Source organism: Euprymna scolopes, chromosome 13 (assembly GCF_053919585.1).
Source record: "Euprymna scolopes isolate OS-2025 chromosome 13, ASM5391958v1, whole genome shotgun sequence".
In the NCBI taxonomy this organism is placed as follows: Eukaryota; Metazoa; Mollusca; class Cephalopoda; order Sepiida; family Sepiolidae; genus Euprymna; species Euprymna scolopes.
In genome coordinates this window covers 105,313,844-105,338,050 of record NC_136494.1, presented here as the reverse complement: position 1 = coordinate 105,338,050, position 24,207 = coordinate 105,313,844, and the positions used below count along the sequence as shown (strand labels likewise).

General features: G+C 35.3%; 1 long non-coding RNA gene across 1 annotated transcript in view; it reads left to right on the top strand.

The window, feature by feature from the left end:
• The first annotated feature begins 18,816 nt into the window (after positions 1-18,816).
• Positions 18,817-24,207, top strand: part of LOC145292366 (uncharacterized) — a 29,999-nt gene continuing 24,608 nt past the window's right edge. The window contains exon 1 of the long non-coding RNA XR_013869586.1: positions 18,817-18,931. This is a non-coding gene — a long non-coding RNA (uncharacterized LOC145292366). The remainder of the gene's footprint in view (positions 18,932-24,207) is intronic.

Sequence of the window (24,207 nt, the reverse complement as noted above, 5' to 3'; positions counted from 1 at the left end):
TGATCCATGTTCAAGTAACCTACATCTAAAATTTCACGTGTTTAGACCCAAAATTTGTGGAGGAGTTTGGTAGAGTTTTAAAAGGTTAAATCGTGCAACTTTGACCCTTTTGACAGCCAAATTTCTGGCCGAAAACCAATGAAAAAAAGATTTTACCAAATCTCAATACCTTTTATGCCAAATCTCGAGTCCATAGGCTGAAACTTGACAGAGTAGTTTGGTAGGGAAATGCACACACACACACACACACACACACACACACACACACACACACACACACTTTCACTTTTATAGATATACTAGCAGTTCAGCCCAGCTTTGCTCGGGCCCTATGTACTGTTCATAACTTGCTCTACATGTGAATGCACTTTATGTAAGATTTCAAATGTTTAGACCAAAATTTGTCTGAGTAATTTCCTAGAGACGGCAGAGGTCATTTTTCTTTAACTTTGACCCCAATTTTGACCCCTTAACATTTAATATTTTGGTCTCAAATCAAACTACAAAGTTTTACCAATATCCAAGTTATCTAAATCTAAGGTTCATGTGTTTAGATCCAAACTTGGTGGAGGAGTTTGGTAGAGTCGGCAAAGGTCCATTCTTTCAAATTTGACCTCTTGCCCTCAAAACTAATTAAAAAGCTTGCTGCATGTCTGAATACCCTTTATGTAAAATTACATATGTTTAGACCCAAAATTGGCCAAATAGTTTGCTAGAGACTGCAAAGATGAAATCTTTTAAAATTTGACCCTTTGGCAGCCAAATTTTCGGTCAAAAACCAATGAAAAAGCTTATCCTATGTCTGAATACACTTTATGTAAAATTACAAATTTTTAGACCAAAAATTGACTGAGTAATTTGGTAGAGACCGCAGAAGTAAAATATTTTTAATTTTGACCCCAATTTTGACCCCATAACATTTATTTTTTGGGGGCTCAAATCAAATTAAAAAGTTTGATCCAAGTCCAAGAGATCTACATCTAAAATTTCAAGTGCTTAGACACAAAATTGGCAGAGGAGTTTAATAGAGTTTTCAAAGGTCAAATCATTACACTTTGACCCCTTGACAGCCAAATTTCTGGCCAAAACCCGATTAAAAAGATTTTCCCAAATTTCAAGACTCCTTATGTCAAATCTCGAGTCTGTAGACTAAAATTGACAGAGTAGTTTGGAAGGGAAATGCACACACACACACACACACACACACACACACACACACACACACACACACACACACAATTTGACTTTTATAAATATATAGATAGATATGCAAATACATGCATACACATATATTTATATATATCCATGCACTAGCGGGAGAGGGGTGCCCAGCTTTGCCCGGTCGCAAAATCTACTTGAATATAATATTTTAATTTGTCCAGATTTAGTATATACTAGACTACCCTTGACCCGTTGGATCAGTATGTTATATTAGTTATGGAATTAATGTATGAAGTGACACTTGTGATGTAAAGAAAATTGTTTTTTGCGTCATAACAGAAACATTTCTTTAATAGTATGTTAAAATGAAAAATGAATAAAGATAGATTTCTATGAGTCGTTCTGTTTATAATTGTTTATTTTTGAAAAAAAAAAAACAAAAAAAAAAACTTACAGCTATTGAATTATAAAGTGGTTTGCCATACTTATAGGTAAATGTGCACTGAACAGATACCATAATACTTAAAGTTAAATTCAAATTTTTATATATCTTTTAATTTAAACGTGAGAAAAAAACAGTTGGGACGCTGAAAACGTACACAGTAAAGCAATACGTTTTATTGTCGCGTTGATTATTTATTTGTAACGCAAATTAAAAAAAACATATTTTCGGGATTATTTATTTATGTTGGGAGTGTAGTTTTAAAGAAAGATGCATTACAAAATGAAGGTGGTGGGTAAATCGCCATTCTAGAATGCTCTTATGGTTGTCAACACGTTAAAGTAGATTTATTTTTAAGAAAATTGCATTAAAATAACTTAAACATAATACAGAAATGAATGATGTAAAAAAAATGCAAAAAGTATTAACAATAGTTTATTTGGATAATTTAAGCGCAAAAAAAACAAAAACAATTGGGATGCTGAAAATGTACACAGTAGAACAATATGTTTTATTGTCACATTGATTATTTGTTTATGTACACATGCGCAACCGGACGTCATAAACTGGATGTTGGGTTACAACACCCGTTACAAGGTCATTTGAGTTTTATAATTATATAGATTATTATAGAGTTGTGATTTCAAAAGTAAAAAAAAGTATTTGGGTGCCATCAGCTAGAATCGAAACCGAAAGTAAAACTAGCATTCAAAGTTGGTGGCATTACCACTGTAACAATGTGATACACATATGAACTGATTAAAAATTAAAAATAAGCTAAGATGAATGTACAAACTGTATAACGATTTTTTCAATTTGGACCCATTTTGGATCCCTTAAAAACGATTTTAACCGGCTAAAGACCCATGAAAGAATGGTCCATAAAATATCCAATCATTTGCAGTCCGTAGCGCTGCTCTGCGACTTTTAGTTTCGGAAGAGATAGAGTTTGAAAATATGGAGACAGACAGACATATATCCTTTTATATATATATATATATATATATATATATATATATATATATATATATATATATATATAATTTTCAGAATTAATTATATATAGATAGGGAGAGAAATAAAAAGGAACAAACCGAGTTATATATATATATATATATATATATATATATATATATATATATATATATATATATATATAGGGGGGATCCGACGTTGCCTGGCATTGAATGATGGTCAATGAATTTTTCACACATGCATTTTAAACTTTAATTCAAGCCATTATATGTAAAAATAATTTTATAAAATTAACACAAGGTTCTCTACAGTGCAATGTAGATTACGATGTATTATGGACTAAATCACCGTGGGGAGGCATGTGAAGATTCATGACAGTGTATGGCGATGGATGCCCAACTAGAGCAGGTAATTAAATGTTTTGGTTGAAAAATGGGCGATTTCAACGATTCCGATGACAATAAAAATATGGGCGTACGATTCCTGCCATTATACTCTTTGATCTTCTGCTCTTTCGGTCAATGCACACCTTTTCAATATAACTGATACATAAAAGCAAAGTATTTAACCGTTTCTTCCATTCGGAAGAATTTCAGAAATCTCTTAAAAGATTTCTCTGCAAGATATTCCAAGACTGAAATTGATGTAAGGTCTCTGAATTCCTTTTAGAGCTGAAAATCAATAACTATATGACACAGTCGAAAGAAACTGGAGTTTCTCTGTCAGAGGACGCAGTGGCAAAAGAAAAGAGGAAAACTTCAAATATACACGTAATAGAACAAATAATAATAATAATAATAATAATAATAATAATAATAATAATAATAATAATAATAATAATAACAGCAACAACAACACGAATCCTTCCAAAGTTACTGTTCTTAAAGTTGCCAGGAATTCTGCAGAAAATCGATGTCATTGGTAACTATTGTAAATCTTTTTATTATATTTGAATATTTTTTAGATGGTTTAATAGGATGAAAACATTGATTACATGCTACAAATTCTAATGTAAATATGGAAGGGGGACCTATTGTCTAATTTTCTCAGATTAGACAACTTATATTAAGTAGATAATTAATATGTTTTTCATGTCTGTCTTATCTGTTGTAATTGTTCCTTGATGTGCATCTGAAAGTGCACCTTGTCACATGAAAATGAGATAAACACTATTCCTGTGACAGGATGTGATAAACTAAGCCTGTTCCTGGTGTTGTCACATGCACCTAAATATGAAATATGATAGAAGCTGTGGGACTGAGAATCAAGATCTGAGTGTCATGATTGGTAGATGCTCTTTTATTGGCCAACATGGGAGACTCGGTCGGCATCCTGCGAATGTTGGCTCCTCTTCTAATTTCAAGAACAAGATCACAGATGAAAAACAGATAAGTAACAGAAAAGTTATCCCAGATTATCAGCCTACTGACCAGTTATATGGTGGAATGGTTCAAAAACTCAATAGTCCACTAAGATTTTTTTCACAACCTTCCAGCAATCCAATCTAGCCTTGATAGTCAGATGGCCCAAATGATTTATAGATGGAAAAAATTGAGATAGATTGCTAGATAAATTGATAAATAGATTGACAATCAAACAAAGGTAGGAGACCATATATAACCAGAGATTTTGACAGTATAAACGTTACTAGTGTTCCCTTCTCCAGGTTTTGGAAATTGCTCTTTATAAACATCATTTATTAAATTCGTGATGCATTTTATATGGAAGTTTTAAAATTTAACATTATATCGAATTTTCAAAATTTTGCCAGATTAAAGCACATGCACAGTTACGTTTTTGTTTGAATATACTTCATTGCTAAAATTTGAGCTTGATTCTTCACGAACAAATATGATATTTTGTCTGACAATATTATAGGAGAAATGCTCAAAACTGACACGTTTGAACACAAATTTCCTTGAATAGACCATAGACCATATCTTGGCTGACAATTTTATAGGATGAAATACGTTCAAAATTTAAAATGACATATTAAAATGATAGGCATGTGATGATTTTCCAGGCAGACAATATTTTTTCTGACTAATTTATAAAAAAAATGTTCAAAATTAAAATAAGTTTGAGCGTGAATTTCCAGGCAAACAATATTTTGTCTGATAAATTTATAAAATAGGAGATGTTCAAACTTTAAAATGATACGTTTGAACGTACATTTCTAGACAGACGATATCTTGTCTAACAATATTTTAGGATAGAAGATGTTCAAAATTTTAAATGATAGGAATTAAGTAAAGATTAGATATCCCGTAGCAGACAACAAAGATAGCCGAACAATTCAAGGGGTACCGGTTTTTCGACCTTCCATGAACAGACGATAGTATGTCTGGCAATTTTATAGTATAGAAAATATTCAAACTTTAAAATTATACATTTGAACCTGATTTTCCAGACATAGGTGATCTTGTCTGACACTTTAATAGATGTTCAAACATTGCTACAAGTTTTATGGTAAATAGAAAACAACCAGACCAAATACTACCGATCGTTAACTTTTTTAGAAAGTCAAAACGACCAGCGGCTGAATTACATTTTCATGGCTGCCTAACTATCGATACAATAAAACATTTTCCTTTTCTTTTTCTTAAATTAAAGTTTCTCTTTTCAGGTGTGTGGTTAAAAAATTGGCATCTATGAATAAAGAATTGGGCAGATCGATTAACTAGAAAAGTTATTGATTCATCCTCCATTTTTAAAATATATTCTGTTGGACATTTCCCAACCTACTGATCAAAAATGTGTTGTGGCTTGGCATAAAATAGGCAAGAAAGAGTTGATATGCCGTCAAATAGTCGAGCTAAATAATAGAAGTATTAGTACTAGTTTATACTTGCTCCTTGAGTGGTGTTAATACAACACCTAGATATATCAATTTCTATCTTTACCTAGCTTCTACCACTTTACAGCTAGTGTGACGTAATCCTTGAACTTGGTAGAGGCCATTTTAGACTACGACAATGTTTTTAGGTATTGCCAAGGACAATACAACTATTAATATACCTTAGGTATAAATGTTATTGTTTTAGCAAAAGAAGAAAATGAAGGATATCTTAAGTTGAGCATTTTGGAAGTGATATACAAATTACCATTAGCATATGAAGTGATGCTCTTTGTGTAAACAAATTGAGCTTAGGTACTTTGTCAAAACATTGTAAATTCACAGCCCGCATAGCAGCAGCCGTATAGCGCAACGGTTAGAAGCTCTGACCGTCATTTGGGCATTCGGGTTTCGATCCTGGTTTGAGGTAGTTGCTTGTCTAGCCGCACTGATGAGATGTGAAACAGCGAAACAGTACCACATGTGGATGACTATAATGCTCCCTATTTTAGGTTGAGCATTTGGGATGTGATTTACAAATTACGATTAGCGTATGAAGCAATGCTCTTTGTGTAAACAAATTGAGCTTAAGTACTTTGGACAATGTCAAAATATTGTTAACTCACAGCCCACATAGCAGCAGCCGTATAGTGAAACGGTTAGAAGCTCTGATTGTCATTTGGGTGTTCAGGTTTCGATTCTGGCTTGAGGTAGTTGCTTGTCTAGCCACACTGATGAGCTGTAAAACAGCGAAACAGTACTGTATGTGGATGACCCCAAAAACATTGTCATGGTCTAAAATGGCGTTTATATATATATATATATATATATATATATATATATATATATATATATATATATAAAATGGAAAGAAAAAAAACATTGAGAGAATAGAAGGGTCATTAGGTAGCAAGTGCTACCTAAAAACAGGAACAGAGTTTTGTGAATAAAAATTTAGAGAAAAATGAAATTTTATAACAAAACATTTCTATACAAGAAATAAAAATATAGAATGATATGCAATAAAATTCTATTTTAAGTTTGGAAAAATATGCCCAGAAACGTATGGGATGCTTCAGATTGCTTTTGGACCATCTTGCATGAATCAAGCATCAGTTTTTGATTGGCATAAAAGATTCAAGGAAGGCAGGGAGTCTGTGAGGGATGATGAGAGGTGTGAGAGGAGTAAGGAAGTCAGAAAACCAGACTCCGTTGACCAAATAAAGAATTTCATGAATAAGGACTGTCGTGTGTCTATAGGGATAATAAGTGCACACTTTGATGTCAGTGTGGGAACTGTACAAACAATTACTTGCAAGGAACTGAAGATGTGGAAGATTTGTGCAAAGTTTATCCCAAGGGTGCTCAATGAAGATCAGAAAGAAAGACATTGTCATGACAGCAGGGAGATGATCGAGCTGATCACTTCAGATCCTGCAGTTCTTTATACTCTGCTAACCTGCAATGAAAGCTGGATCTACTGCTATGACCCAAAGACCAACAGAAAGGGTTTCTAGTGGAAGCATACTGGCTCTCTCAGACTCAAGAAAGTCAAATAGAGCAAATCCACTCAGAAACTTATTATGATCCCTTTTTTGACAGCACAGGCATAATCTATATGCATTGGGTTCCCACTGGACAGACAATCAAGAAGGTTTTAAGGGAGTTAAGGAAGAGATTCTGTCGGAAAAGGCTAACTCTCTTCAATTGGGTCAGTGACATTTCCACCAGGACAATGCACCAGTCCACAACTTTATCCTGTCACAGATTGATCATGATGGGCATCAAGACAGTTCCTCACCATCCCTATCGTCAAGACCTTGCTCTCTGTGACTTTTGGTTATTTTCTAAGCTGAAGGAAAACCTCAGAAGCTGTTGTTATGAGATAATTGAGGAGATAAAAGAGGCTGTCATTGACACACTCATACACGAGGACTTCCATGAGGACTTCCAGAAGTTATTGGAATGGTACAACAAGTGCGTTGTAGCCGGAGGAGATTACTTTGAAGGAGACTAGAGTTTCATGTATGTACTCCTAATAAAAGTGCCCATTTGAAAAAAGCCTGGAAACTTATTTAAGGCACCAACTTTTCAATCAATTTATCATAGATTTGATTAAATTGCTTGCAATAAAGTTCAGTGTTGATCACATGACCATTCGTCATGAGTTTAATAGTTGCCACCCCCCTCTATAAAACATTTACAGTTACAGCAAAACTCGTCTAGCTATAACCACTGTAAATAATTTTCCTTTCTTCCTATGTATACCTAAAACTAAACAGAAGTTCCATGAGCAAAGTTTCTTTCTAAGAACTACCTGTCTGTGGAACACATGCCATGGTGCTGCTTCCAAGCTTACAGCAACATGCTCATTTTTCGGTAGTTTATTGTGGATTTGATTAAATTGTCTGCAGTAAACTTGAATGTCGATCGCATGACCATTTGTCAACAGTTTAATGATTTCACCTCCTCCTGCAAAACATTCACTATAAAAACTCGTGTGGCTATAACCACTGCAAATAATTTTTCTTTCTTCGTTTATGGACCAAGAACTAAATTGAATTGCCCCCAAGTTTACTATAACATGGTTATTTTTAAGTCCAATGTTAACAAATTCTTGGTAAGTCGTCCTCTGGAATAATTGAATTCTAACCAGTTTCAGTGTCAGCTAGTAATTGTAAATGAACAGAAAAAAAGAAGAAAAGGAAAGAAAAGAGAAAATGAGGAGGAAAAGAAGAGATAAAAGGAAAAGATAAAGGGGGAGTAAAAGGGGGAAAAAGAAGAGAAAGGGGGAGAAAAAGAAAAAAGAGGAAGAAAAGAACAAAGAAAAAGCACCAGAGAAGAAGAAAGAGGAAAAAGAACAAAGAAGAATCAAAAAAGAGAAAAAGAGGAAAAAAGAACAACGAAGAAGGATCAAAAAAGAAAAAGAGAAAAGTGATAGAAAAAACAAAGAGGAGTAATAAAAAAGAAAAAGAGAAAAGTGACAAAAAGAGGAGAAAAGATAGAAACAGACAAGAGAAAAGAAGAGGAAAAACAAAGAGAAACAAATAAAAGAAAAATAGCAAATATTCAGGACGTCACGCTCTAAAAAGTACAGATTCTCTTCATTTTCTGTCAAGCTTTTTTTCTAGTAATTATTTATTATGTTTAGAAGTAGGTCATCACATTGTTGCATGTGATTTGTAGAAAGTTATCTATGGATAAGTGTCAATGAGAGGGAGAGGAGGTTTAGTTTCTATCTTTTGTGGACGCAACAAAACCTAATAAAAATCAAAAGAAAAAAGATTTAATAGTTCAATTGTACCATAGAAGCCTCTAGAATATCTCGCCTATTTCGGTTGGTTCTATTTATCTGCCCCTCCCTCACTCCTTCAGTGTCGGATATATATCATATATTAAAATCAACTGCAGACAAATTAAATCAAATTGGCATAAATGGGTACATCAACTAGTTCATCATGATTTTCTTTAATAATTTATAGCATTCATTATAATGTCTTAGACAGTAGCCCCTTTACATACAACCTGCTCTAGTTATGAGAAATTCGAGATGCGAGATGTCTTCAGAGCAAAAAATAAATAAATAAAAAATAAACTAATAAATAAAAATAACACTTGCCAAAAGGAAATTGAAGTCACCACCAATAAAAGATATACAACCATAAAAACAATCTAAGGATATGGGAAATTTAAAATCAAGGGCAATAAATAACCGCTAAGCTAAAAAAAATCGCCTAACATCTATCTACTAATGACGCCTTAAACACAGAGAAACAATATCCCTCCTCCCCCACCACACCTCTGAAAAAACTCTACTGCTCACATTCACAAAGCATACACCCCAATTTTCCCTCAAGAATGTAGATCACACCCAAATATCTTATAAAAACCAACATGGTCTTGATACCCATGTCAATTTCAATTCTTTTTTTGGTCTGATAAAGTGTTGCCTCTGAATTGGGACTCCACTAAAACATGTATGCAAATATGTAACCAATAATGTTTGTATAATAAACAGACTATATATCAGCTCTGTCCTGCATTGAGCACTCTTTGATAATCACCCAAATTTCATTGGATTTACATCTAGGATACAACCTGTGTGTGTGTATGTATATATATATATATATATATATATATATATATATATATATATATATATATATATATATATATATATATATGTATGTATATATATATGTATATGTATGTATATATATATGTATATGTATGTATATATATGTATATATATGAATATATATATATATATATATATATATATATATATATAGGGTGGAACAGTAAATTTGTAGCTCTAAAGAAAACAACATTACAACATTAAAACTTTTATTGAAATAATCAAGTCAGGTAACTTGATTATGTAGTAGAGCTGACATTTATTCAAAATAGTCGCCTTCAGCCTCAGTCACTGATACGGGTCAGAAACTGGGGGCATGCTTTTTCTACTAGTGCCAGTGAGAACTGTGGATGGTGGCAATTAGACTGGCTTTGGTATTGTGGGAGGTAATGTTGGTGATGTTCTCGACATATGACCAAACAAAGTAGTCCAGCAAGTTCAGGTCGGAGGAAGATGGGAGCCAGTGACAGAAGGGGACAAAGTCGTAGCATTCCTGATGAAGCCAAGCATGGGTTTCTTTGGACTTGTGGGCCAGCGTCGAATCCTGCTGCCACACCCAGGGTTTCCCAGCGGCCACCTGATTACACCTGGGATCACCACACTCTTTAGCACATCCAGGTACACTTTGATGTTGACTTTCAAGCCGACTTCGAAGATGTGAGATAGCATGATGTGGCTCTCACTGGAAATTACACCAAAGACCATAACTGTGGCTGGAAACTTCATTGAGCTGTGCCATCAAGCGTTGAACTGTCCGGATTTGCAGTTTGAGTGTGCTGGCAATGGTCCTGTTGTTATAACTTGGATTGGTAGAAAGCATGCTTTGTACAGCGATGCATCTCCATTCTCACTAGTTGAACATTGTGTCACTTTCAGACATGATAGAAGGTTCCTATTGCTCTTGGGATTTGTACACAACTGGCCAACTAGTAGATGGTCTGCAACAAATAAAGAAAACCGGTTTTCATCAAACAGAAATGGAATCATGTTGTCTTTTCTAGGGTGACAATTTTATCATTCCACCCTGTATGTATGAAGTCATTTCTCTTCATCAACTATGAGTAAAATAAGAGCTAGATTAGGCTCTCAAACCTTGGTAGAGCAACTTGTCTATAAGAAAGAAAACTCCCTAAAAAAACATCTACCCAAACTATCCATTAAGTAGTCTTGCAGAAAACAGGAAGTAGTGTGAGTAATTTGCACAGAAAATCATGCCGAAAAAAGGATTTGGAAACACCAGAATCACTGATCCTTGCAGCATATCTGACATTTGCAGCAACCAACAAGTAATTGTAAGCCTAAAAGAAAATATTTTCTATCAGATACATTCGAAAACAAATATTTCTATGTGATAAAACAACAAAAAATTATAAATAGAACAAGCATTTTCTTCGTAAATAATGAACACAGTCATCTATATATTAACCAATTGGGTGACCTCTTCTTATGCATCTGTACCTGTGTATGTGCATTTTCTTGTCTCTTTGTAACTTGTATTTTCTTTCTTTTTATTGTGGGAGACTTTTCTAGTCTCACACAAAAACACGCGTTCACATCTCAAGCCATATTTCTTGTTATATACATACGCGCACACAAACATATGTGCACATGTACACACAAGTAGATATATTCACGTTCGCGTACACACACTCACATTCATGCGTATACACACACACGCTAATGTACGCACATGTACGCACACATGGACAACGTCACTTCCCTTTCAAAGGAAATCCACACATGCGCAAAAGACCACCGGAAACAACTATAAAAGCAAGAGACAAGCTGTTTCCAGCCCTTTTCAATTCGGCTTCCGAGCTGAGAGGTTCGACGAACCAGCCGCCTCCCTTTCAGGAGGCGCGCGCGCCTGCGCACGTCACATCCCCTGCTACTGTATGTGTAGTGGCAAGAGTTAACAGACAGTACGTACACCTTACACGTTTTCTATCTCCATGACCTGGATTGACTTTTTCTCATTTTCTCTCTCTCTCTCTATACTAAAATAGACTTTCCTTCTCACCAGCTAACAGCGAGAGACGCACATCAAACTGGATTGACTTTCTCTCTTTCTCTCTCTATGACAATAGACTTTCCTTCTCACCAGTAAACAATGAGAGACGTGAGCCAAACTAAACGCATGCTGTACCCTTTTCAGTCATGTGTTTCTTCACAAAATAAATTCTAGTTTGTTTACTTCAATTTAACACATAGTTCGTCTCTTTCTCAATTCAATTCATTTTCATATTTTGTACGACTGGGGGATATATATAATATATCCACCAGTTCACTACATTATTATTAAATGAATATTTGTTGAAATTACAAATGCAGACGCATGAAATAAAATGACATTTTAAAAAATATTTTAAATTACAACCACCAAAATGCACTTTGGCTTATCCGTAAACAAGTCAGCCTCTTTTACAACTTTGTTAATAGTTGATAAAAGAAAAAGATGATTTACTTTGTGACTCTCCATAATTTTTAAGTAAACGTTAATGCTCATTGTGTATTTTTTTTTTTCACATAGGCGTCACCACTTATCCAGACCGATAGGCCACTCAAGGATAAGGGTTAAAGAGTGTACAGTAGTCAAAAAGACAATATAGTAATCGATAGTAATGGAAGTTTAAGTATTCAACAGAAGCATAACGTTGAAAATCTGGCACTGCAACTCTTCCTCGTTTTTCAGTTGTTTAACATTAACAAAAATATAGCATAATATGCAGTTCAGGAATGGGAGAAGTTTTTTTTCAATTCCTCTAGTGATAAATATATTTCCAAGTAATTTGCTGGAGATGGATGGCAGTCCTCAGTGTTGATTTCCTCCTCAATATTTCACAGACACTCAGTCCTAACTAAACGTCCATCTTGGATTTCTAGCCAAGGAATCTACAATAACAAGCAAGGGAGAACATTATAAGGACTTAACACAAAGAACAGAACTCCTTATATCTAGAGACAAGGGAAGACAACTTGACATTTAGTCTTTGTCAGCCCAAGGTAGTATGATGACTATCTACCATGCAGTTTCCATATGATACAGAAAGCGAATTTGGCAACTAAAATAATTTTCTTTTTTTATACAAAAGAAATAGTTTGTTTTAAATATCTCTTGGAAAGTAATAAGCAAGCTTAATCTATCTCATTTTGTTAAAGAAATATTTTTTTTTATTGGATATATGCAGTCAGACACAAAATTCTGCCAGTTAGAATAGTCATATTCTTTTACCGTGAGAAATACAGCTTTGTTCAAGTCTAAGCCTCTGGGCAAAAATGACAAAAGTGTGGCAATAGACGGCCATAGAAATTTAATTATACAGTACAATAGTGTTGCTCATCATATGACAATGTTTTAAAGTTATAAATATATTCTTATTGTATTATTCGTAGTTGGACTAACATTTTAATTTTATTTATACTCTTGGTGTATTTCATAATTTTAGAGCAGAGGGTGAGGTATTGTTGCTATTTACATAAGTGATGGGATGATTCCAATATTTTTCCCGATTCTGATACAATTACCAATTCCGTGCTAAATTTCTGATTCCGATACAATTGCTGATTCTGAATTAGATTCTTTATAAATTTCTAATTATTTAACTATAAGATTGTTAATTTCCCTGATTTTCGTAATAACACATGTTAAATATGCAGATATTTTTCTAAACGTCAAAATACACTTCTGGGGGATGATCTATCGATTTTAGCTTCACTAATGGGTTAACATCAATAAATATTTATTATTTAATTATTATTATCAGCAACTGAAAATTTTACTTTAAGCAAAATCAAATAAAAAAAGGCAATTAAAAGAATCGTTTTGCCATCAGAAAATAGGCATCAATTTTTTTGATTCCAATACCAATTCCGATTCCCCAAAATCTTCCAATTTTTCCGATTCCCAATTCCGATTCCGATTAATTGTCTCAACACTAATTTACATGCTTTAGATGGTTTTCTCTTCTTGCTTGTCATTTTATCAAAATTTTGGCTGTTGTACTCTCGGCTTTCTTAAAGTGTCCTTTTTATTGTAATCCCTAATATCCAACTGAAGTCTTTATTTAATCCATTGAGATAATTTTTTTCATAGTGCATTAACAACAAATGTAAACTGAACGCTTCCATCTTCACGACCCCACATGAACAATATTGCTGCTACCAAACGGCACGATACCAAACACTTCTGTTGACACAACCTGGCAAGGTTCTGAACAATTCTGTTGACACAACTCAGCACGGTCGCAAACAATTCCGTCAACATGATCCGACATGATCTTGAACAACTGCATCGACACGATCCTGAACAACTCCTTTGACACAATGCAAACAATTCCGGTGATACGACCCGACACACTAGTGAAACAACCTGGTATCATCATTTTGTAATCCTTAGACGAACTCATTTTTGCCATAGTTGGCCCTAACTAAGACACTGACGTTCAATTCTTGAGTGCTTCCACACATGACTGTCACAGACATGAACACAATATGGAGACTAATAATTAATAGTGGGCAGGTATCTAAAAGAATCAATGGATATGCTACATTAACCTCTTAAATAGGTCAAATATAGAAATAAGCACAGCATGGATGCCAATAATTAAGAAACAAAGGTCAGATAACTTAAAGAATCAGTGCATATACTACAAAACCTTTTGGGCAGGGAAGGGGCGCTTAGAAAAGTAATATGCTTAGTCTTGAAGATCAAACATACGCTGGAATTGTTGAACTGTGTTATTTATGTATTCAGATTACTGTTTTTATCTTGCATGCTATTTTCACGTTTTGGCTGATGAAAACTCAGAACTTTTTCAGGTATGTCTTATCAAACTCGCAAATCTTTATGTTGAACTTGGGCATATGTATGGAATTTCGATCTGAACTTTTTATTTAATCCATTGGGGTAGGTTATTTATCCCCCTCCCCCATCACTATGGCGGGAAGATTAGACACAAGGTCAGGAAAGTGGGCTTTAAAAAGTAAACACTCTAGAGGAAAAACCCTCTGACCAAACAAAAATTGCCTGAGCAGCCCATTGGCATTCCCTGGTAGTGGCACCTTGGGAGATTAGCGATAAACTAAACCCTTCTTAAAGAGCAAGAGGAACTGCAAAAAACCACACTTCGAACCAACAAAGAACACAGTCATGCCAGTCCAATCTGAGTATGAAACAGCTACCCCGAAGGTAGCTTGTTCTCGTTCCATCAACAATGTTTAGAAGTCTTAATTGCATTCTTAGTATTGCCTAAGGATTGAACCTTCAACCTCCAAAAGACTGTCATTTAGATTATTAGTTAGCACTTTTATTCATTGCGCCACATTGATGAGAACAGTAGTCCGAATAAGCCAAATAATTCAAATCAAAGATACAACTACATAAATATTCATAGATTTTATTTAAATAGTTTTCACATAATATAACGCCTGGTCACTGATTTACACGTTATTAAGTACACTGATGAGTTTTGCCTTATTGATTTTACTCCCCCACCCCCACCTGCCAAAAAAATCTACTTAAGGCATTACAACTACAGTGTAAATATATTCTGGTTACCATGTTTTAATGGTGCACTCGCATGGCAGACATTGCAGGTGATGGATGCTTGGAAAAAGGAAAAGGGAAGGAGGGGTGCAGAAAATTAAAAATATCTCCGTCCGCCCTCCCAACAAATATTTTCATTGTCTGAAATAAAATAAGGATGGAGTACTGTTGCCACATCTGGGCAGGAGGTGCTGGAAGCATCTTATCCTGCCTTGATAGAGTTCAAAATAGACTTCATAGCCTAGTGGGGGATGCCCTTTTCTCTTCCCTGCAACCTCTTTCTCACAGAAGAGACGTTGCAAGCCTCTCTGTTTTATCGTTATTTTCATGGTAAGTGCAGGTCTGAGCTCCAGTCTATGGTCCACCTTGCCAAACTTTCACAAAAAACAATCGTCTAGCTGAAACCACTATCAATAATTTCCCCCACTCTTTATCTGTGCCGAAACCTAAACGTAGATTTCAAGAATAAAGCTTCTTTCTTAGAACTGCATGTCTGTAGAACTCCCTTCCGTTTCCCTGCTTTCCAGCTGACTACAATATGGTTGTTTTCAAGTCCTATGTAAACAAGTTCTTGATGAGCCATTCCCCTTAAGTAATCCAATTTACCAAATTTCCACTACTAACGATTACTCTCCCATTGATTACCATACATTCATTAACCCTTATCCTCGAATGGCCTCTGGGCCTTTTGTAAAAAGAAAAAAGTATTTTATTGAACAAGAAATCACACTGAGATCAACCTATACGAGAAAAGTCTTGCCCAAGATTATCTACAGATAAAGCTCTTTGCATGGAGACTGCCTAATCATTATCACCAGTGAATATCTCGAATAGTCAACTTCTGAGTGGTTGAATAGTAACCACTCACTAAGGCCAAAATCAATCTAACATGAAACATTTTGATGAGAAGAGGAGGCAGTGAGAGTGGCTTTGTGAGGGGGGGGGGGTGAATCAGACAGATGGATCTGCACATTTGAGGTAGGCAGTGTTTTTTTTTAAAGGTTTGCAGTCAGTTAAGCTGATGTACCTCTCTGGAGAAGATGAGCTCTTGGGGCTCTTAATTGGATGACTGTGTTAATTGGATTTATATGTTTTACTTTCATCAGGCAAAACTCCCATTCTGCAAGTCTGCTACTGTACATAGGAAAACGAGTATCACTTGTAATCTTCAAATAAATAAATAAATAAATAATATTTATTTGTTATTATTTAAACTTAAAGTTTTTTTTAAGAGGGTTGAATTCTTTTGTTGAAGTGCTGACTAGATCAAATAGCAACTGTCGACTGACACAATAAGTGAGACGATCATGGCCTGTGCGATGAACACATAAGTGCATGTCCATAACAGAAGTTTTCTAAATTTTGGTTCAGTCGTTCTTACATGACACTCATCCCTGACTTTCAACCTACTGACATACACCCCACCCCTCTTCAAATCTTTTGTGGTACTTGTAAGTATTGGGTTCACAAAAAAAATGCAGTGGAATTACAGGTAGCTCCTATATTTATTTTCTTCCCCACAAGAGCAAAATTTGACACAAGGTCGTTTTTAATGTGAGGGAATATTCAACTCCCCAGAAAGGGCCACTCTAGATTAGGAGTCAAAAATTAAAAGTTGCCTTAATCTAAAAGGGTTTCCCTTTCACTGACTAAAGACAGAATTAACTTAGTGTAGCATCAGGACAGATACTACACTTTGGAATATTTATCTGCACAAAATATAAAAACCTAAAAATTGAACAAATTAAGCATAAGGCCAATCGAAAGTGTTGGGATAATGGTCATCCTTAGTCATCCTTGATCACAAATACTTAAAATTGTCTATCCTACTCTTAACTAGAATCATATCAGTCACCACAATATCACATTCACTCCAGGAGCTGTCAAACTTAAGACAAACCCCAAATTTGAAAAACTTTTATTGAATTATTTACAGTAATAACATTTCATTAACGAGGGAATAGGGAATAAACAAGTAATAACAAAAATTGATTAGTAAGGCCCTCCCAACCCTTTCTAAATGATAGAATGTCCACTGCTTTTTGGTTTGCCAAAAACAAGTAGATCAATCTCTAAATGGGAGTGGTATTTAAGTGTAAGAGAAAAGAAGAGGGGAAATGGATAGAGGCTTTACTAGCTTAGATAAGAGTCTAGAAGCTTAAAAACTTTCCTTAGAGGGCTGAGGGCCAACAGGACCTTAAACCGCGTGTACTATACATTAGGCGGAGAACGTACTCGTACTTGACGCCTCTTCTCACACACAAGCTTGCTACTCTTATCCAGCATCTTTCAAACTCTGAGGAATGTAATCTTTTTCTATCACATTTGAAGATACTACACTTTGATCTCAGCTACACATTTTGATCCCAGCGGTTAGCATAAGAGATGATAACCAGTTTGTGAACAAGAAGTGTAAGACAATGGAGATGGATGACAACTCAGATGTGGAGAAAGCATATTTGAATGGTGAAACTATTCATGCTGTTTGGGATTTTTTTTTAACTTGGTGATACCATTGAAACATAGGAAGGAGTAAATGCAAGCGTGATTGCAAGAGTTAGGAGTGGATGAAGCAAGTGCCATTCCTATTATTGGTGTTAACTATTGTAAGTGTGCCTTAGGCATGTTTGCATAGTGTTGATGATGTAATGACATTAAAGCTAACCAGTAAGGATTGAAGACATGCGTTAGGTGGAAAGAAATAGAGTATAACTCGGATATAAGAAAAACAGAGACCTGAATATAAGAAAAACGGATATAAAAGAGACTTTCTTTGGTCCCAAATTAGAGCTTGTGTTAATGTATAGTGTAAACCGGATATAAGAACCCCGGATATAAGTGTAACCCGGATATAAGAGAGATTTAAATGTCGGAAAGGAAGTCTCTTATATCCGAGTTACACTGTAATGTAAGAATTATACGATGGATATGTAATGTGACCGTCTTAAAGATAGGCTTAGATCGAATGAGCTCAAAGAAAGATTAAATCTGGACAATAAGGAGAAATGTGTGCAGTAAAGGGAGACTTTGTTGATATGGTCACTTTGAAATAAAGGATTAGAGTTATTTGGTTAGTAGGCGTACAAGACCTGTGGTGGCAGGGTCAGTTAGTTGGGGAAGGCTAAATAAAACATGAGAAGATGAACACAAAAGAAAGAGAAATGAAGGCATGGCCGACTTTTAGAAATTGATTTCCAAGCGAATCTATCTCTGGCCAACACTTGCCAGCATGTAAAACAGACAAGAAAAAAAAATGAAAAACAATAAAAATAAATGTTGCTGGAGGAGGAGGAGGAGGAGGAGGATTCATTCCTTTCCTTATGAATCAGGTGATTTTTGTTGTCACCCCCCCCCACTCCTGATATCTTTCTAGTTAGAATTTTTTTAAGAAAAATATCAGCTATTTACTGGAGGGATCATATGAAGGTTGCCAACATCTGTAAGTGAAAGTGTTTATCTGGAACAAACTGGATTCAAACTCGACACACCCAGTTGCCAGCCTGTGTTGTTAACCACTTAGCAACTGTCATCTCTCTGCTGCTGCTGCTGCTGATGATGATGATGATAATAATAATGTTGATGTTGATGATTATGATGAAAATGTTATTTTAAACTTAGGTAACAGAGCATGAACGCGCATATGCAAATATATGCAAAATGACGTCACCGGTAAAGAAAAAAAACTATCAAAAGGAAAAAGAGCACATTGGAGAAGACGTGGATGATGTTCGAGGATCACGTTAGAGATGTGAGTGACGTCAAGGCCATAACGAGAGGTTACGTCTGGTGGGAGAATGAAGAAATAATTTAATGTTGCTGTTACAGTGAGAAAAAGTGAGTTGAAGTTCTTTCTTATTCTTTGTCTACTTTGCGACTGAGGCTACAACGTGCTGGGTAACGTTACACTTAAGTATGACAGACGGATCGATGGAAAGTGATTCTTATTTCAAATCCAAATGAATCTATTCGATTTGTTTATTTTGTGATGAAAATACATCAGATCAAAACTTCAGCGATTAATTGTATACAGGTTGTGGAACACAAGTGAATATTTTACCCATAGCTGGAGGAAAAATGTTAGTATATACCTATCTCAATGCTATTTGTATTCAAACAGAGTAGATCCGATAGGATTTGAACTCAGCGTAGCTGATTTTAGAGGTTTAGTTGAATACGAATCACTAATTTGACTATAGCTGGGGAGGAGGGGGATTATCCTTATGCAAATGCTATTACAAACTAAAATATAATAAACAGACGAAAAAAAATCCTAATAACTGTAGTCTTACATAGTTGGGTAATTATTGATAAGTTGGAAAATGAGACAGGAAATTAAGGGTCAGGGGTGCAGACGAAGTTAGAAAAGCAAGGAGAAAAAACTGATAATGAAGGTCACCAATAATTCGGACAAATATTTTAATATGGACATTGTTGGATAATTTGAGGGCTAATTAAGGCTAGGATCTTCGCTTAAAAAAAAAACTAAAGAGGAAAAATGATTTCAAATTAGGATCCTATTTGTAACCAAATCAAAAAGCTTGGACTGAAGATACAAGTAAAAAAAAAAAATAGAGGAGGGTACTTCTTTACAATTACACCACCATGAAAAGAAAAATCTCTCATTTTTTTTTTTAAATTTATGCAAATCTATATATCTATAAAAGTTAAAATATGTGTGTGTGTGTGTGTCTGTGTGTCTGTGTGTCTGTGTGTACATTTCCCGACCAAATAACTCTATCAATTTTCGGTCTAAAGACTCGAGATTTGACATCAGGGGTACTGAGATTTGAAAAAAATCTTTTTAATCGGAAATTTTGCTGTCAAGGGGTCAAAGTTCAACGATTTGACCTTTGAAAACTCTAACAAACTCTTCTGTCAATTTTGGGTCTGAACACTGGAAATTTAAAATGTAGGTTACTTGGACATGAATCAAACTTTTTAATTTGATTTCAGCCCAAAAAAATAAATGTTAAGAGGGCAAAATTGGAGTCAAAGTTAAAAAAAAAATTTGACCTCTGGTTTAAACATTTGAAATTTTACATAAAGAAGTAGCTCCAGTTCTCTCCAAACTCTACAACAAATGCCTTAATGAATCATGCTTTCCGGGCTGTTGGAAAACCGCTTCTGTGGTACCAATATTCAAGAATTCTGGCGAAAGAACTGATCCATCAAATTATCGCCCCATTAGCCTCCTCCCACTTTTCGCCAAAATATTTGAGACCATAATTAACCATGCTCTAGTCCGGCACCTTACAGATTCTAAACTTCTGACTGACAAACAATATGGATTTAGACAAGCTCATTCCACAGCTGACATCTTCACTGTAATCTCTGAACGTATATACCATTCACTGGACAAAGCGGGGGAGGGCAGAGCGGTAGCTCGAGATGTATCTAAGGCTTTTGACAGGGTATGGCACAAGGGTCTCCTCAGGAAAATTAAATCATACAGTATCACTGGTAGAATACTTAGCATAATTAAATCCTTCTTAGATAAGAGAAAAATCCAGGTTGTCCTCGACGGTCGAACATCTAAACAGTGTGATATAAATGCGGGAGTGCCTCAGGGGTCTATTCTTGGACCTCTATTGTTCCTGATATTTATTAATGACCTCCCCGACAAAACTGCCTGTGAGATGGGTATATATGCTGATGACACTACACTCTATAACAGGCATGACAGGAAAACAAATGAACACATATCTAAAGAAATGGCAAAAAACACTAGAGGAAGACCTCCAATCTGTAGTGGAATGGGGACATAAATGGATGGTCACATTCAATGCTGCCAAGACCAAACTGGTTTCCTTCAATAACTACAAGAAACCTTCTCTGCCACCAATAGCAATGGCCAGTGACTCCCTGTCTGAGAGTACATCTTTCAAACTGCTTGGCCTAACGTTCACAGGAAACATGAGCTGGAACAATTATATTGCAAACATTGCCAGGGCCGCTGCAAAAAAGGTAGGCTCTCTCTACCGTGCTAGAAAACTACTGACACCTGAAAGTATCCTGTATCTCTATAAGGCCACCATTCGCCCATGTATGGAGTATTGTTGTCACATCTGGGCTGGTGCGTCTACTACTAGTCTCTCGCTCCTAGAAAAGGTTCAAAAGAGAGTCGCCAACCTGATAGGCCCTGAACTGGCATCTAAGCTTCAGCCGCTGTCCCATTGACGAAACGTTGCATCCCTCTGCTTGTTCTACAAGTATTTTAATGGTGAATGCTCTGACGAACTGCAGACACTTGTGCCCCCACGACACAGACACCCTCGACAAACACGACAGGCAGCCAAATCCCACCCCCACACAGTAGAGATCCCTAGATGTAAAAGATCTTTCTACTCCAGTAGTTTCTTCCCCAGAACCACTAGACTCTGGAATTCCATTCCAGGATCCTGCTTCCCTAACTGTACTGACATGCAGAAGTTCAAGTGCAACGTGAACCGACATCTTGCTGCCCAAATCCCTACATAGTGCCCCAGTAGTTGCTGACCCTGATAGTAGCCCCCTACACCTGAGTGGCAATGTGCCTTGTTTGGGATGAAAATGTAATAAAAAAAAAAAATATAAAAAAAAATAAAGCATATTCAGAGATAAGGCAAGCCTTTTAATCGGTTTGGGGCGAAAATTTGAGCTGCTAAGGGGTCAAAGTTCCAAAGATTTGACCTTTGCGGTGTTTAGCCAATTACTCAGCCAATTTTGAATCTAAACATTTTAAATTGATACATAACAGATATTCAGATATTCGGCAAGCATTTTAATCAGTTTTGTGGCGAAAATTTGTCTGCCAAGAGGTCAAAGTTGAAAGAGTTTACCTTTGCAGATTCTACCAAATTCCCCCACCAATTTTAGGTCTAAAGACTTGAAATTTTAGATGTAAGTAACTTGAACATGAGTAAAAATTTTATTTTGATTTAAGACCAAAATAATAAATGTTAAGGGGTCAAAATTTTGGTCAAAGTTAAAAAAATTGACCTCCGCAGTCTCTATGAAATTACTCAGACAAATTTTGGGCTAAGCATTTGAAATTTTACATAAAGTATATTCACACGTTGGGCAAGTTAAGAACAGTTCATAGGGCCCGAGTAAAGCTGGGCTGAACTGCTAGTTAATTAATAATTTAAAATCGATGTAATTTTCTCCACACTTAGTAATAAATTCGATAGAGTCCGACACCAGTTGTCACATTTCAAATCTTTAAGTTGAAGTGCGCACTACATTGCTAAGGTGTGAAATCGTGAAACAGCTGTGGCTGACTATATATATATATATATATATACATATATATATATATATATATATATATATATATATATATATACGTAAGTGAAATTGCCTGTGTGTGCGTGTGTACATTTCCCTACCAAACTATTCCGTCAATTTTCAGTCTATAGACTCGAGATTTTACATCATTACATATTAAGATTTAAGAAAATATTTTTAATCGGTTTTTGACCAGAAATTTGATTGTCAAAGGGTCAAAGTTCAACGATTTGACCTTTGAAAACTCTACCAAACTCCTCCGCCAACTTTGGGTCTAAACACTTTAAATTTTAGATGCAGGTTACTTGGACATAGATCAAACTTTTAACTTGATTTGAGCCCAAAACAATAAATGTTAAGGTGTCAAAATTGGGGTCTGTTCATAACTTTATGTGCATATGTATATATATTTATTAAAAAGTTTGACTTATGTCCAAGTAACCTACACCTAAAATTTCAAGTGTTTAGACCCAAAATTGGTGGAGGAGTTTGGTAGAGTCTGCAACGGTCAACTCTGTAAATTTTGACCTCTTGGCAGCTAAATTTTTGTCCAGAAACTGATTAAAAGCCTTGCTACATGTCTGAATACCTTTTATTTAAAATTTGAAATATTTAGACCAAAAATTTGCTGAATAGTTTGCTAGAGACTGCAAAGTTAAAATCTTTTGAACTTTGACCCCTTGGTAGCCAAATTTTCGGCAAAAATATCGATTAAAAAGCTCGCCCTATCTCTGAATACATTTTATGTAAAATTTCAAATGTTTAGACCAAAAAGTGTCTGAGTAATTTAGTAGAGACAGCAGAGCTCAATTTTTTAAAACCTTGACCCCAATTTTGACCCCTCAACATTTATTGTTTTGAGCTCACATTAAATTATAAAGTTTAATCCTTGTCCAAGTGATCTACATCTAAAATTTCAAGTGTTTAGACCCAAAATTGGCAAAGGAGTTCGGTAGAGTTTTCAAAGGTCAAATTGTTGAACTTTGACGCCTTGACAGCAAAACTTCTGGCCGAAAACCGATTCAAAATATTTTCTCAAATCTCAATACCCCTGATGTCAAATCTCGAGTCTGTAGACTGAAAATTGACAGAGTAGTTTAGTAGGGAAATGTACACACCCGCAGACATTTTCACTTTTATAGATATTTATATATACTAGCAGTTCTGCATGGCTTTATTCGGGCCCTATGTACTGTTCATAACTTTATGTGCATATCTATATATATTAAAAAGTGTGAATATGTACGGTAATGTCTTTCTATATAATAGACTTCCTTAACTACCATAGAGAAAAGTTGGTGGAGACTGCAGAAGTCAAAGTTGTTTAAACTTTGACCCCAATTTTGACCCCTTAACATTTATTGTTTTGGGCTCAAATTAAATTAAAATGTTTGACCTATGTCCAAGTAACCTACATCTAAAATTTCAAGTGTTTAGACCCAAAATTGGCGGAGGAGTTTGGTAGAGTCTGCAAAGGTCAACTCTGTCAATTTTGACTTCTTGGTAGTCAAATGTTCGCCCCAAAACTGATTAAAAACCTTGCTGCATGTCTGAATACTCTTTATGTAAAATATCAAATGTTTAGACCCAAAATTGACGAAATAGTTTACTAGAGATCGCAAAGTTAAAATCTTTTGAACGTTGACTCCTTGGAAGTCAAATTTTCAGCAAAAAAAGAACATTAAAAAGCTTGCCCTCTGTCTGAATACATTTTATTTAAAATTTGAAATGTTTAGACCAAAAATTGACTGAGTAATTTGGTAGAGACCGCAGAGGTCAATTTTTTAAAAACTTTGACTCCAATTATGGCCCCTTAACATGTATTGTTTTGGGCTCAAATCAAT